The following is a 13,105-nucleotide window of genomic DNA, read 5'->3' on the forward strand; positions in this document are numbered from 1 at the left end:
TTACATCAGAGAGAACCAGAACAAGAATAAAAAATAAAAGTGAAAAAAGAACACCCAAATCATCCCCCCATCTCACCCCATTTGTCCTTTAGTTTTTATCCCCATTCCTCCACTCATCCATACACTAGATAAAGGGTCTGTGATCCACAAGGTCTTCACAATCACACTGTCACACCTTGTAATCTACATTATTATATAATTGTCTTCAGGAGTCCAGACTGCTGGGTTGGAGTTTGGTAGTTTCAGGTATTTACTTCTAGCTATTCCAATACATTAAAGCCTAAGAGGTGTTATCTATATAGTGCATAAGAATGTCCACCAGAGTGACCTCTCGACTCCATTTGAAATCTCTCAGCCACTGAAACTATTTCATCTCATTTTGCATCCCCCTTTTGGTCAAGAAGATACTCTCAGTCCCACGATGCCAGGTCCACATTCATCCCCGGGAGTCATACTCTGCATTGCCAGGGAGATTTACAACCCTGGGAGTCGGGTCCCACGTAGCGGGGAGGGCAGCGAGTCCACCTGTCGAGATGACTCAGAGAGAGAGAGAGGGCCACATCTGAGCAACAAAGAGGTACTCAGGGGGAGACTCTTAGGCACCATTACATGCAAGTTTAGACTCTCCTTTGTGGTAATGAGCTTCATAAGGGCAAGTCCCATGCTCGAGGGCTCAGCACATCAAACCACCAGTCCCAATGTTTGTGACAACATCAACACCAGTCCAGGTGAGGATGTCCAACACATCCGCACCTTCCCTCAGATCCTCGGGGCTGGGGAGGGGGAGGCTGTAAATAGATTTTTTATTATCTGCCCAAATTACTCTGGGATGTGTCACTATTTCACTCCAGCCTATACTAACCTACCGTATCTCGCTTCCTATTCAAAGTTCCATGCAATTGTGGTGTTTGAACAAATCGACTGTAGAGTTGTACCGTTTAGAAAATTTAGATCCTGTACCAAATAGATATCTATTCCCTTGGTCTCATATGGAAGTTGAAGTTTTAAAACACAATCAGTTTCAACCTTTACCCTTTGGCCTGGCTTGCCTGGTCTTAAGCAGACCTGCTTCATTCATATCACTAATTGAAGTCTGCGCTCTTTTTCAGCTTTTTTTTTTTTTTTTTTTTGACAGTGGCTGTATGCATTAATACTGACATTCATATCTGCCGAGCTCTAGCTCTGAGTTTCAGGTGTCTCAGAGATATGCATTGTTCCAGAGACCAATCAGGTTATACGCTAGGGGATCAGCATCTCAAAGTTTAGAGATAGGCATTACAATTCAGGGATAGAGTTAACTGCTGTAAGAGCTTACTGTGTTCATCGTTTTTGTTCTTGTTCTTTTTTTTTGGTCAGAATGACTTTGTCAAAAACATAGTAGGAGTTTTATCTAATTGATCCCAATCAGCAACGTGAGCCCAAAACCACACTCACAGTTTTTGAGACTTATTTCTTAAATCCACTGTATTTCTTTTCTTGCTTGCTTTCATCCTTCTGTCTCAATTTAAACTTTGAGTCTCTGGGTCTTCTGCAAAAGCAAAGCCTTATGCACTTCTCCCTGAGCCATTTTATCTGGCTGAAAACTTGTCCTGGGCACCACATCCTTAAACTGATGTTTGACTCAAGGGCTTTGTCACGTAAGTGTTCTCTACATTTGTGTCTTACTGTTTAGAGTCCAAAGTCAATTTGCTTTTCTTATAAGTGTCCTTGAATATCTTCCCTTTAATTTCTCTTGCAAACTGGAAAACTTCTTCTGAGTTCATATCTTTCTTATAGGACCTTGCCAAATAGTCAACAATAACACAACGTACTATTAGCACAGTCTGTTTTCCAAACTCTTCTTTTATAGCCACAAGTCCTTTAGGGTACCTGGCTTGCCCCCTGAGATACTGCCAGCCAATACATCTCCCTTTTATTTCTGTTGGTTTATCTGTATCTTTGTGGCTTGCAACTAAAAAATGCCCTAACCAACCTTGTGGGGACAGCAGAGCAATTTGTCCATGAACGATTTTCCAGTTGGCAGATTTTTCACCAGTTGACAGATCAGGTTTTTACTTACTGCTGTATTTAAATTAAATTTCTTATTTGGGAATAATTGTAGATTCATATTCATATACAGTTGTAAGAAATACTGCAGAGATCTCATGTACCCCTTATCTGCTTTCCCCCAATGGTAACATTTTGCAAAACTGAAGTACAACATCACGGCCAGGGACTGCTCTATTTTACTAATGGTCTCTGCCTTTATTTCTAGCTGTTTGCACATCAAGAAGTGTTTTGAACGTTTGTTAGGGCCATTATACTTGAGCTTTTGTTTTTAAGGCTGAGGCTGATTGTGAGATTTTGTTGTGATTTCATTTGTTTAATGGTTGCTTTGTTCAAAAAAAATTTATTGGGCACTCACAAACTTGTAGGCAGTGCTTTGCCTTAGGGCTACAGCAGTGATGAAGACAGACGTGGCTTTTGCCTTCAACATGGATACATTTCACTGGTTTCCCAGAATCAGAGGGAAGCAATGTTTCAAACATCAAATGCCACAGTGTGGACGGGAAGATAAAGACAGAGAAATTGCATTGAATGTATCAACAAGGGCAGGACAGTTTGGATGGAAGGCTTGGGGCAAATGCAAGATGGCAAGAGAGCTGAAGAGTGAGCTAGAGAGGAGGAAATGGAAGGCCCCACTTTGGTAATTTGACCTGTTTACTTATTTATTTAACCAGATAATACTTGTGTGAGGGAGAAAAATTCAAAGGGTACAAACGGGCTTAACAGAACTTTCCCACCGGTGCCCCTCCTATTCCCCAGATGCTCTCCCCAGAAGCCACAGCTACTACCAATTTCATGATTATTCCTCCAGAGATGTCTGTGCATATGCAAGCCTGTATGTTTTTATATCTGCCTATAACTGAGACTCCACATCCCCAGTGGAGGAACAGACAAATAAAAGGAAGTTCCTAGGTAGAAGATAGCAAGCTCAGGGGCTTTGAGCAGCTAACAGGTCTTGGGGGTGGGGAGGGTAGTGAAGGGGAAATGGTAGTGAGGTAAATTGAATTATGTACCCCAATTTAGACATGTTCTTAATCTATGTTCCTGTGGGAGCAAAACCATGGTAAATAGGACCTCTTGAAAATATGATTTTTAGTTAAGATGTGTAGCCCAACTGAATGAGGGTGGGTCTTAACCCGTATTACTGGGGGCCTATTAAAGAGAACCTGGAAGTCACAGACGTGGGAAAGGAGAGGACACCTCCACGTGGCAGGAAGCAGAGATAAAAACCAAGGGACCCCCTCAAGAATCGGTGGCACCAGCGCCAAAGCACTACCAGCCCCAGGACAAAGTATGTTCCTGCCAGTGTCTGTATTTGGACTCTTGGCCTCAGAAACTAGAAGCCAATAAATGCTTGTTGTTTAAGCCAAACCAGTCTGTGGTGTTTGTGACAGCAGCTCTGACAAAGTAAGACAGGTAGCAACTCTGCAGAGTTACTGAGCCAACAATTATTAAGAATGAGAAGAGGTAACCTATTTTTGAGTACTTACCGTGGACTGTTGACTACAGCCACTACACTTAAGGATACTTCCTTATGGGATCTCTAACTCCACATGGGAATGACAATGGTGCCACTGTCTGCACTGGCAAAGAAAAAAAGAAGCACTCACCTGGAATCACTCGGTAACAAATGGTAGAGCAAGAATCCCAGATCTGTTCAGCTCCAAAGCCTAGCTTTTAATCGCACTGAACTGAACTAAGATGCCCAACTCAATAGATCTTTAGTAACTTTTTTTTTTTACTTTTTTCTTTTCCCTTTGAAATAATCTCAAGTTGCAAGAACAGTACAGATTACTCTTTTTTTCCTGAACCATTTGAGAGCAACTGCTGACCCAGTAGGTTCCCCAGCACCTCCTGCTTCGATGTGCAATTCCTGCAAATAAGTCCAGGCTTCTACAGGGCCACAAGAAAAGCATCAGGAAATTAACACCAAGACATTTCCACCCTCCAATCCTCAAACCTAATGTAAGTTTCTCCTCCCGTCCTGATTATATCCTCAAAAGGTTCCAGTTCAAAATCATACATTGCATTTAGTTGTCTTGTCTTTTGTCTCCTTTAATCTGAACAGTTTGTGGAGAATTTCTGAAGATTACAGGCCAGATTTTCTGTTGAATATCCCCTAAATCTACTCATGATTCCTTATGAGTAGATTCCAATTCTACAAACTATTAGGCAGTTGCAAGATCTAGATTTTCTTTACCATTGATGTGGACTTTGATCACTTCATTAAAGGGGTGCCTGCCAGATTACTCTTCTGTCCCTTTGCAATAAATCAGTATTTTGTGGGGAGATACTTGAAGACTTTGTAAATATCCTGTTCAACATCAAATGTTCACCTACTAGTTTTAGCACCCATTGATGTTCCTTGGTTGAATTAAGTAGCCCTATGACAGTGGCCAAAAGGTAATTTTCTAATTGCATCATTCCTTCTGCATTTTTTAGTTGGCATCCTACTGCAAGAAAAAGCTTTCTCTTATCCCCATATATTATTTCTGTTTGGGCCCATGGATTCCTATGTAATTCAATAGACTCTATAATCTTGTATTTTGATGCTGAAATTGTCCCAGATTTGGCCAGCGGGAGGCCCTGTAGGCTGACTTCGGTGTCCTTTTTACATTTCTCCATCTTCCTTATTTTCTGGCATAAGATGTTCCTGGCTCATCTTGTACTTTCCCAGCCCTGCAATCAATCATTTCTCCAAAGAGCTTTGATTCCTTTAAACTCCTATTTAAAAATCAAACCTGGATGCTAGATGTGCCACTACACCCAGGCGCTCTCGGAATTCATTCTCGCTTTCTTCCTTCCTTTAATTATAACTCTTTTCTCTAAGAGTGGGAAACCCATCTCCTATCATCCTCACTAAATTTACATTGGTTGAATCACCCCTATATGGAACCAAGCTCCTGTCACTGCTGCTAATATCCCAACCTCCCACAGATGCTCCCCTCACCCCATTCTGGCTCAGATGTCCCATGCTGGGCCACCCCACCCCATCCCACATGGACACCTACCTTGGAGCCCAGCCCCACCTAAGGGCTCAATAACCATTTGTAAACCTTTGAACCAATTCCTACTTTAAAGCCATTCCTGAGAAGGTACTGGCCAAGGGTGGTGACAATAAGGAGATGCCTCACAAACTGCAACATGCCGCAGCAGAGAACCACTTCCAAGGCACGGCATCCTGCCGGGAGGAGCAGGTGGCCCAGTGAGCTTAAGACTTGGATGCAAGAGGAAACAGTAGGTTCATCTCCACAGTGTGGTGTAGCAAGAAGAGCCCAGGCTTTGGAACGAGGCTAGTTTTTTGTTTTCCCTTTGTTCACAACATCTCATCATCTCCATCTTGCCACCATCTGCTTTTTGCATCTCCTGCTATCCCTCAGTGTCAACTACTCTAGTGGAAGGCTGCCCATCTCCTTGCTGCCCTGCCCAGGGCTTGTGTTCCACGTATACTTGGTACCCTCCAAATTTGATGGGAATCCGTGTAGCCATTTTTACGAACTGTGGAAACTAACAGAAACGTATTTATAGCCCATAACTTACTAATAAACTGGGATTTTACTGGTTTCCATTCTAAGCACAAATCTCCCTATAAAGGCTTGGGCAAGAATGGGGGAAATCACAGTGGTTATTATTAGATGAAAGCTCCATAAAAGGAATACTGTAATATCCTGCCTTTCTTCCTCAGGAAGTATATGCTGGGAACATCTTGTGGTTGACAGTTGTAAAATGGGTCCCGTTTGACCTGGAGACCCAGGGCCACTTGAATCCTGCCCCAGCCCAGCCTCTCACCTCCTCACGAGTTCACTGAAGAAGATGTTTGCACAGTTGACATCAATCAAGTAGAACTTTATTAACACCTTGGGCTTTGGCCCTGTGCTGGTTTGTATATATTATGTCCCCCAGAAAAGCCATATTCTTTAATGCAATCTTGTAGGGGCAGAGGTATTGGTGTGGATTAGGTTGGAGCCTTCTGATTGTTTCCATAGAGATGTGACCCACCCAACTATGAGTGACACCTCTGATTAGGGTGTGACCTCTTGATTGAATGTTTCCATGGAGGTGTGGCCCTGCCCATTCAGTGTGGGCCTTGATTAGTTCACTGGAGTCTTGTAAAGGGGCTCACAAAGAGAAGAAGAAGAGAGCTGCAACTTACAGAGACGTTTTGAAGAAGGCCTTTGAAAGCAGACTTTTGCTCTGGAGAAGCTAAGAGAGGACAAAATGCCCCAAGAGCACAGCAGCTGAGAGAGAAGCTGGAACACAATCCAGGATCAGCAGATGCCAGCCACATGCCTTCCAAGCTAACAGAGGTTTTCCGGATGCCAATTGTTGATGCCTTAACCTTGGACACTTTATGGCCTTAAACTGTAACTCTGTAACCAAATAAACCCCCACTATAAAAGCCAATCATTTCTGGTATTTTGCATAATGACAGCATTAGCAAACCAGAACAGGCCCCAAATCCTGATACAGAGTTCCAGGGAGACAAGCTGGACCACATGAGGGCTGTGCCCAAGCTGGTTCCAAAATGACATGGCCTTGAACCAAAGCCGGCTTTACAAAGGCCAGCTCGGTTTGCCCGGTGCCTAAAACCAAGTCTTGGAACCTTCTGCTCTAGAGAGATGGATGTCAGGCCTCTCCCACCCAAGGTAGAAGAAGAGCATGAGAAGAATGGACAGCAAGAGAGGCACCTGGGCCCCCAGTCCCAGAGAGGAGCCGATCTGAGCCCTGGACCAGGCCAGGCCAGAGAGCAGGCTGGGCTGCAGAACCATGAGGGAAAGGGGGACAAAACCAGTGGAGAGGGCTTCTCCAGGCCAGGAGATCCAGGCTTTGTTCTCTTCACTTGCCTCCTAAGCAGATGGAAGAGGCAGAAGATGCCAGGACCTGCTCTGAGGGAGAAGACCCAGCTTTGGAGCTCACTGCAATCTCATGAGATAGGCAGAGAAAAGGGGATGGCTGAGGACTCTACCACCAGAGCCGTGGCTCAACTGGGGTCCTGGAATTTGACCAGTTCCGACAGAGCTCATCTCCCCAGAGAGTGGGATTTCATGCTCTCATGTGGGGACTGGCCACATCTGTGTGGGCCCCCAGCTTGTGAAGAACTACCTGGCCACATCCTCAAGGCCTAGGGCTGCCTCCCTCAGCCTCCACCTCTTCTCTCCCGCAGCTTCTCTCATCCCATGGACTTTGAGGTGCAGTGCTCCTCTCCCCACTGGGCTCCATGGGCTATTACCTCACAGGTCCCAGTGTGGTTCCCAGAGGGAACAGAGGGGGAAACAGGTGGTGGATAATGGGACCCTCCAACCTTCCGGCCTCACTTAGCTTGCTTCTCTCCGTCTTCTATCAAATCGGATGGTTCCTCAAAGCACGTGCATGCCCGGGGCACAAAGTGCTCACTAAATATTATGCTTACTTATGGTAGCAGCAGGAGTTACTGCCTCATTTGCCCTTCAGAATACCCATCGCACCCATTTTGCAGGTGGAAAAACTGAAGTCCAGAGCCATGCAGAAACCCAGCCAATGTTGCCCAGCCTACCTGAGGGGAAGCAGAGCTGGAGCAAGGGTTTGTCCCTTGCCCCAGCTTTGGATCCACTGCCCTGCAGGAGGTCCGGGAGCCCATCCCAGGACATAGACTTTATCCTCCGAGCAAACGAGAGCAGAATCCAAAAGATGTGGGCAGAGGAAAAAGAGAGACGGAAATTGTGGGGTCTAGATACACCAGGGGCATAGGGAAAGAGACAGAAGGGGTGAGGAAAAATGAGGTCAAAGGCCAGGATTTCATGTCAGGGAGGGTGTCACCGGGACTTAGAACATGGAGAGGGGACCCTTAGCAATTTAGATGGTACATGGAAGGCTGGGAAGCCGTGGCTGCAGGTTTTAGCTCTATGGTGAAACCCACCTAGGTTTGTAGCCTAGATGGACCCCTTGGTGGCCAGGTGACCTTGAGCAAGTCTTTTTTTAACTCTCTGAGCCTCTGTTTCCTCATCTGTCAAATGGGGTGGGGGGCATGGTGGTACCTAGTTTCCAAGGCTGCTGTGAGAGTTCAGGAGATCATGGAGTCCAGTGCATAGCTCATCTCATCTTCTGGTGGAGATCACTGGGCAAAAGAAAAACAGCTGAGCCCAGAGCAGATGCAGAGGCCAGGCCTTCGCCCACCCTTCTTGGATGCATTGAAGTACACACTCCACTCCCCACACAGTCATTACAAGAGGGAACCAGCACGGCTCTACCTGTGTGACAGCTCAGGAAAGAGGAAAACACCTTGAGTTTTCTTAGTGGAAAAATTTAGTCCAGAAGAGGACTTCTTGCCATGACAGCCAAGCCCTTTCCATCATGACTTGGAAGTGCTGGGTGATGTGTCACAGTTCTATCACTTCCTACCTGTGTGACTGTGTGATACCTACGGCATCTTCTCCCCATCCAAGGATTGACTTCGTCCCTGCCCTCCTCAAACATCCAGTCCTGTAATACCCTGGAAGCATGCCTGCCCCAGGTACATCTTGTTTTGAGAAAAGGGCACATACTGAGATGTTTTACCAATACTTGCGCACAAGTCCCTGACACTTAGCCACCCTTATGTTCCTCAACCATATATAATCTGTACAGTGGTTGCCATAGACACAGACAAATTCTTGCTGTCTCACTGTCCATTGTAAGGTAGCTGCAGCTCTCTGTATGTAAGTTCCCCTAATAAATGATTTTAAACTGATCATCTTGGCATTTAGTGCCTCTTTCTTCAGAATCTCAACTCACCCCATTGTAGGGCAGTCCCAGCTGGGTGTTCCCCTGTTTCTTCTTTCAAAACAAGTCCTGCAGCTGGTTCAGTGGGACACAACAGTGACCATGGATAAGTCACTGGTCCTCTCTGAACTTCAATCTCTTCCTCTACAAAATGGGTTGCCTTGAGAATTACAGTTAATATTTAAACAGAAACTATTGGTATTAATTTTATGGGAAGCAAAATACCAAGATGGGGACCAGAAAGATCAGGACTCAAACACCAGCTCCCAAAAATAGTAGCTGAGCTGCCTTGGCAAGTTTCTCAGCCTTTGTTTCCTCTTCCACGTGGAGTAAATAACTGAGGTGATGCATGTGAAGCCCTTAATATGGTCTGGAACACAGCAAGGACTGAAATTTGGTAGCTGTTATTACTGCCTATTTCCCTCTTAGCCTGACCCTGCTTTATCTCTTACCACACTATGTCCCCAGGTTTTCCAGCTAAGTGTAGCCTGAAAGCTGTCTTTGTGGGGCAGCCACCCAGGCCTGAACACAGCATTTGTCTCGTCAGGGCCACCACTATAAACAGGACTGAGACATATAAGTAAACACCCTCCCTGGTGGCCTAGGGGGCCACCGCCCTTGCAGAAGCTCAGTTGGAGGGTGGCAGCCTGGTTTGATGGAAACAATGGTGCCCAGGGACAGGGCAGGCCAGAGACCCCTGGCCAGAAAGAGCAGCCAGAGAAGCCAGAGGGCCGAGGCAGCAGCCAGGGCCTAGCTTTGACCTCCCCACTGACCCCAGCTGGGACTGGCCATCACCTTGGGGCCCTTTGCACCTCTTCTAACTTGGCTATGGCCTCTTCATCTTGCCTCATCCCCACACATGATCCAATCAGTTTTGACCATAGTAGGCACTGGGCACTTTAATTCTACACCCTTTCATTTAATACTCACAACACCCCCACTGTGATAGGTGCATCCCGAGTGAAGGAAACGAGTCTCAGAGTGGTCAGGTGAGTAGCCCCAGGTCATAGAGTTGGAAGTGGAATCCAAGTTTGGCTGCAGACCTCAGCTTTCCCCTCCACTCCTCCCTGGAGAATCATCTCTGCCTGCCCCAGGCCTCAACCCGCATAGCTTCGCAGGCTTTATCCACTTTGCCCTTCTTTTGCCAGTGCCAGCCACAGTCCCAAGACCTATCTTGGTTGCTAAGTGCTGCCTTAAAAAATATCATAGATGAGATGACTTAAAACAATAGAAATTTATTGTCTCACAGTTCTGGAGGCCAGGAATCTGAAATCAAGGTGTTGGCAGGGCCATGCTTTCTTTGAAGTCCATAGGGAAGAATCTGTTCATGCCTCGTCTAGCTCTTGGCAATTACTGGCAACACATGGTCCTTCTCAACTTGTAGTAGCGTAACTCCACCTCTGCCTCCATCCCATGGCCATCATCTCTGTTTGCCTGGGTCCAAGTTCCCCCTCCCGATAAAGACACCAGTCACATTGGATTAGATCCTTATCTAGTTTGACCTCATCTCAGCCAATCACATCTTCAAAGATCCTATTTCCTAACAGTATCACATTCACAAGACTGGGTGTTAGGATTTGAAACATATCTTTTTGGGGAGACACAATTTAATCCATAACACACCCAAATGACAGAAAGCATGCTTATTGAATGACTCTACCAATGATATAGAAACAAGAGTTATAGTGGGAAAATTTTCTCTAAAGGAAGAACAGGAGGTTTTGAGCATCTCCTGCATATCAGTAATCTGCATGCTGCTTTGTAAGCATGAACTCACTTCACCATCAGAACTCCCTGATAGGGTCTGTTCTAGTTCACTAAAGCTGCCAGCATGCAAAATACCAGAAATAAATTGGCTCTTAAAAGAGGATCTATTAGGTTAAAAATTTACAGTACTAACGCCATAAAAATGTCCAAATTAAGGCATCAAGAGGATACCCTCACTGAAGAAAAGCCAATGGTGTCGGAACACCTCTATCAGCTGGGAAGGCATGTGGCTGGCATTTGCTGGTCCTTTGCTCCCAGGTTGTGTTTCAAAATGGCTTTCTCCAAAATGTCTCTGTGCTTCTGTTTCTCTTAGCTTCTCTCTGTCAGCTCCTGCTTAGTTCTCTTGGGGCATTTCTCTCTAAGCATCTTGGGGTCCTCTCTTAGCTTCTCCAAGACAAACTCTGGGCTTCATCTCTTAGCATCTCCAAACATCCTTCTTTCTGCAATTCCCAGTGTCTCCAAGCATCTGGGTCTATGTGGGCTTTCAGCTGTTTTAAGGACTCCAGTGATCTAATTAAGGCCCACCCTAAATAGGTAGGGTCACATCTCCATGGAAACAACCTAATCAAAAAATCCCACCCATAATAAGTCTGCCCCCACAAGATTGCATTAAAGAACACAGTTTTTCCTGGGATACATAACAGTTTCAAACTGGCACAGGGTCCGTGTTACGAGTTCCATTTTACAAGTGGAGAAACAGAGACCGAGAAGCTAAGTCACACACCCAAGGGTCATACTCTCCTGAGAAGCAGGGCTGACGTGAGGACCCGGGGCTGGGAGGCTAATTCTGCCCCTCTGCCATGAAGGGGGTCCCATATGGGGGTTCCCTGAGGGCACCCCCCAGACTCCTTCCCCTCTGTGTGGCTGGCACCTACGTAGACCCGGCACAGCATTGGCAGGCACTGTGAGTTTGGTCAATGAATGGATACATGGTAAACACATGGATTACTTCTTCAGCTCCTTCATGTTTTAGAAGCATAATGTAGGGGTGAAACCCATGGACTCCTGAGCCAGACTGCTTGTGTGTTCTGAGTGACTGACTTCATTTTTGTGTCCCTCAGTTTTCTCATCTGTTACATGGAGATTCTAATATGGACATTCATAGGGATGCTAAGTATTTGTAACATTCTTACAACACTTCCCAGCACAAGATAAGTGCCAAATACATTTCTGTTAAACAAAAAATAAATTTAGGAATTTATAACTCTAAGCTGTCTCAGTTTTGTTTTTGGAACAAGTTATAGTAGCTTGTGCTCTTAAAATTATGCATTTAATATGCTAGTCTCTGACCCAACTGATATAAAAATCAGCTCGTGTTTGCTCATGGACTGGGATACATTTGCACAAGCTCTCAGTGTGTATTTTGTTTTACATACGAGATTGACATCAGGGCTCCATCCTTGAACATTTCAGAGAGGGTCCCCGGGTTAGTCTTGGCACTTCAGTTGCTTTGCTTTCTTTCTGTTTAAGGAGAAACAGCCTGAAGGGGGTAATTTTAAATGCCAAAGCTGTGATTGTTCTGTGTTGCTAGGGAAAAGCACCGAGCAGAGCTTCTCGGAAGCTCTGGGGTGAAGACAAAAATGGAAGCAACTAGTGGGTGCTAGGAAAGGGCCATTCTAGGGAGGGGGCTCAGAGCATGTTCAGGTGTGGAGAAGTTTAGAGAGCCGTCACCTGCCTTGAGAGTAGGGGAAGGACCCATGCTTCTTGCTACCCTCCTTTGGGCAGAGACCCAAAGCAGCATCACTCATTCATTCCACACATGCATCATTTTTGCCTCTGGGAGCAATGCCCTCCATGTCACTGAGAAGGAGTCGTGACTCCTGCTTTTGAGTCACCCCTGCACTCTCTTCAACTGTGGGAGACAGATCCAGAAATAAAATATTGCAGCAAAGCCTCACAAGCACACTGTGGCCCTGCTTTGAGTTCCACACATAAAACGACAGAGAAAATTTCTCAACCAGGATCCTCCAAGGGAGAACATTTTATTTCCATGAAAGAGATATTTTGATAGGAAGATTGGGATGGAAAGTGACACCACATGTATGTGTGAAAATGATAAAAGGAAGTGACTAAATGGTAAGGAGACAAGGAGACCAGGAAAGGACTTTGTCTCACCCAAGGAAAAGGAGAGGGCAGATGAGCTATGTAATAGGAGCCGGGGAAATATGGGAATACTACAAGCCATGAAGGAGAGGGGCCAGATGGTGGGGTGACCAAAGGAAATATGGGGGGAACAGAAATGTCTGAAAGGAAATCTCCAGTTTGTTTATTGTGGGTACCACACTGGAACTCCAGGAACAAATCTCAAATAAAGTCTCCATTGATCTTGACCACTGCTTCTGTGTGTGTAGGTTGTTTTGAGAGCCCTCAAAGAGGGGGGTGAGTTTTATTTAAAAGAAAATAATGCCAGGCATTATTGTCTGTGCTTTACATGAATTGACTCATTTAATCCTCACAGCAATCCTACAAGGCAAATCCTATCTTTATCCCCATTTTCCAGGTGAGGACAGTGAGGCACAAAGAATTAAATAGCCTGCCCAAGGTAGTGGGTGGC

This window comes from Choloepus didactylus, chromosome 13 (assembly GCF_015220235.1).
Source record: "Choloepus didactylus isolate mChoDid1 chromosome 13, mChoDid1.pri, whole genome shotgun sequence".
NCBI classification, from domain to species: Eukaryota; Metazoa; Chordata; class Mammalia; order Pilosa; family Megalonychidae; genus Choloepus; species Choloepus didactylus.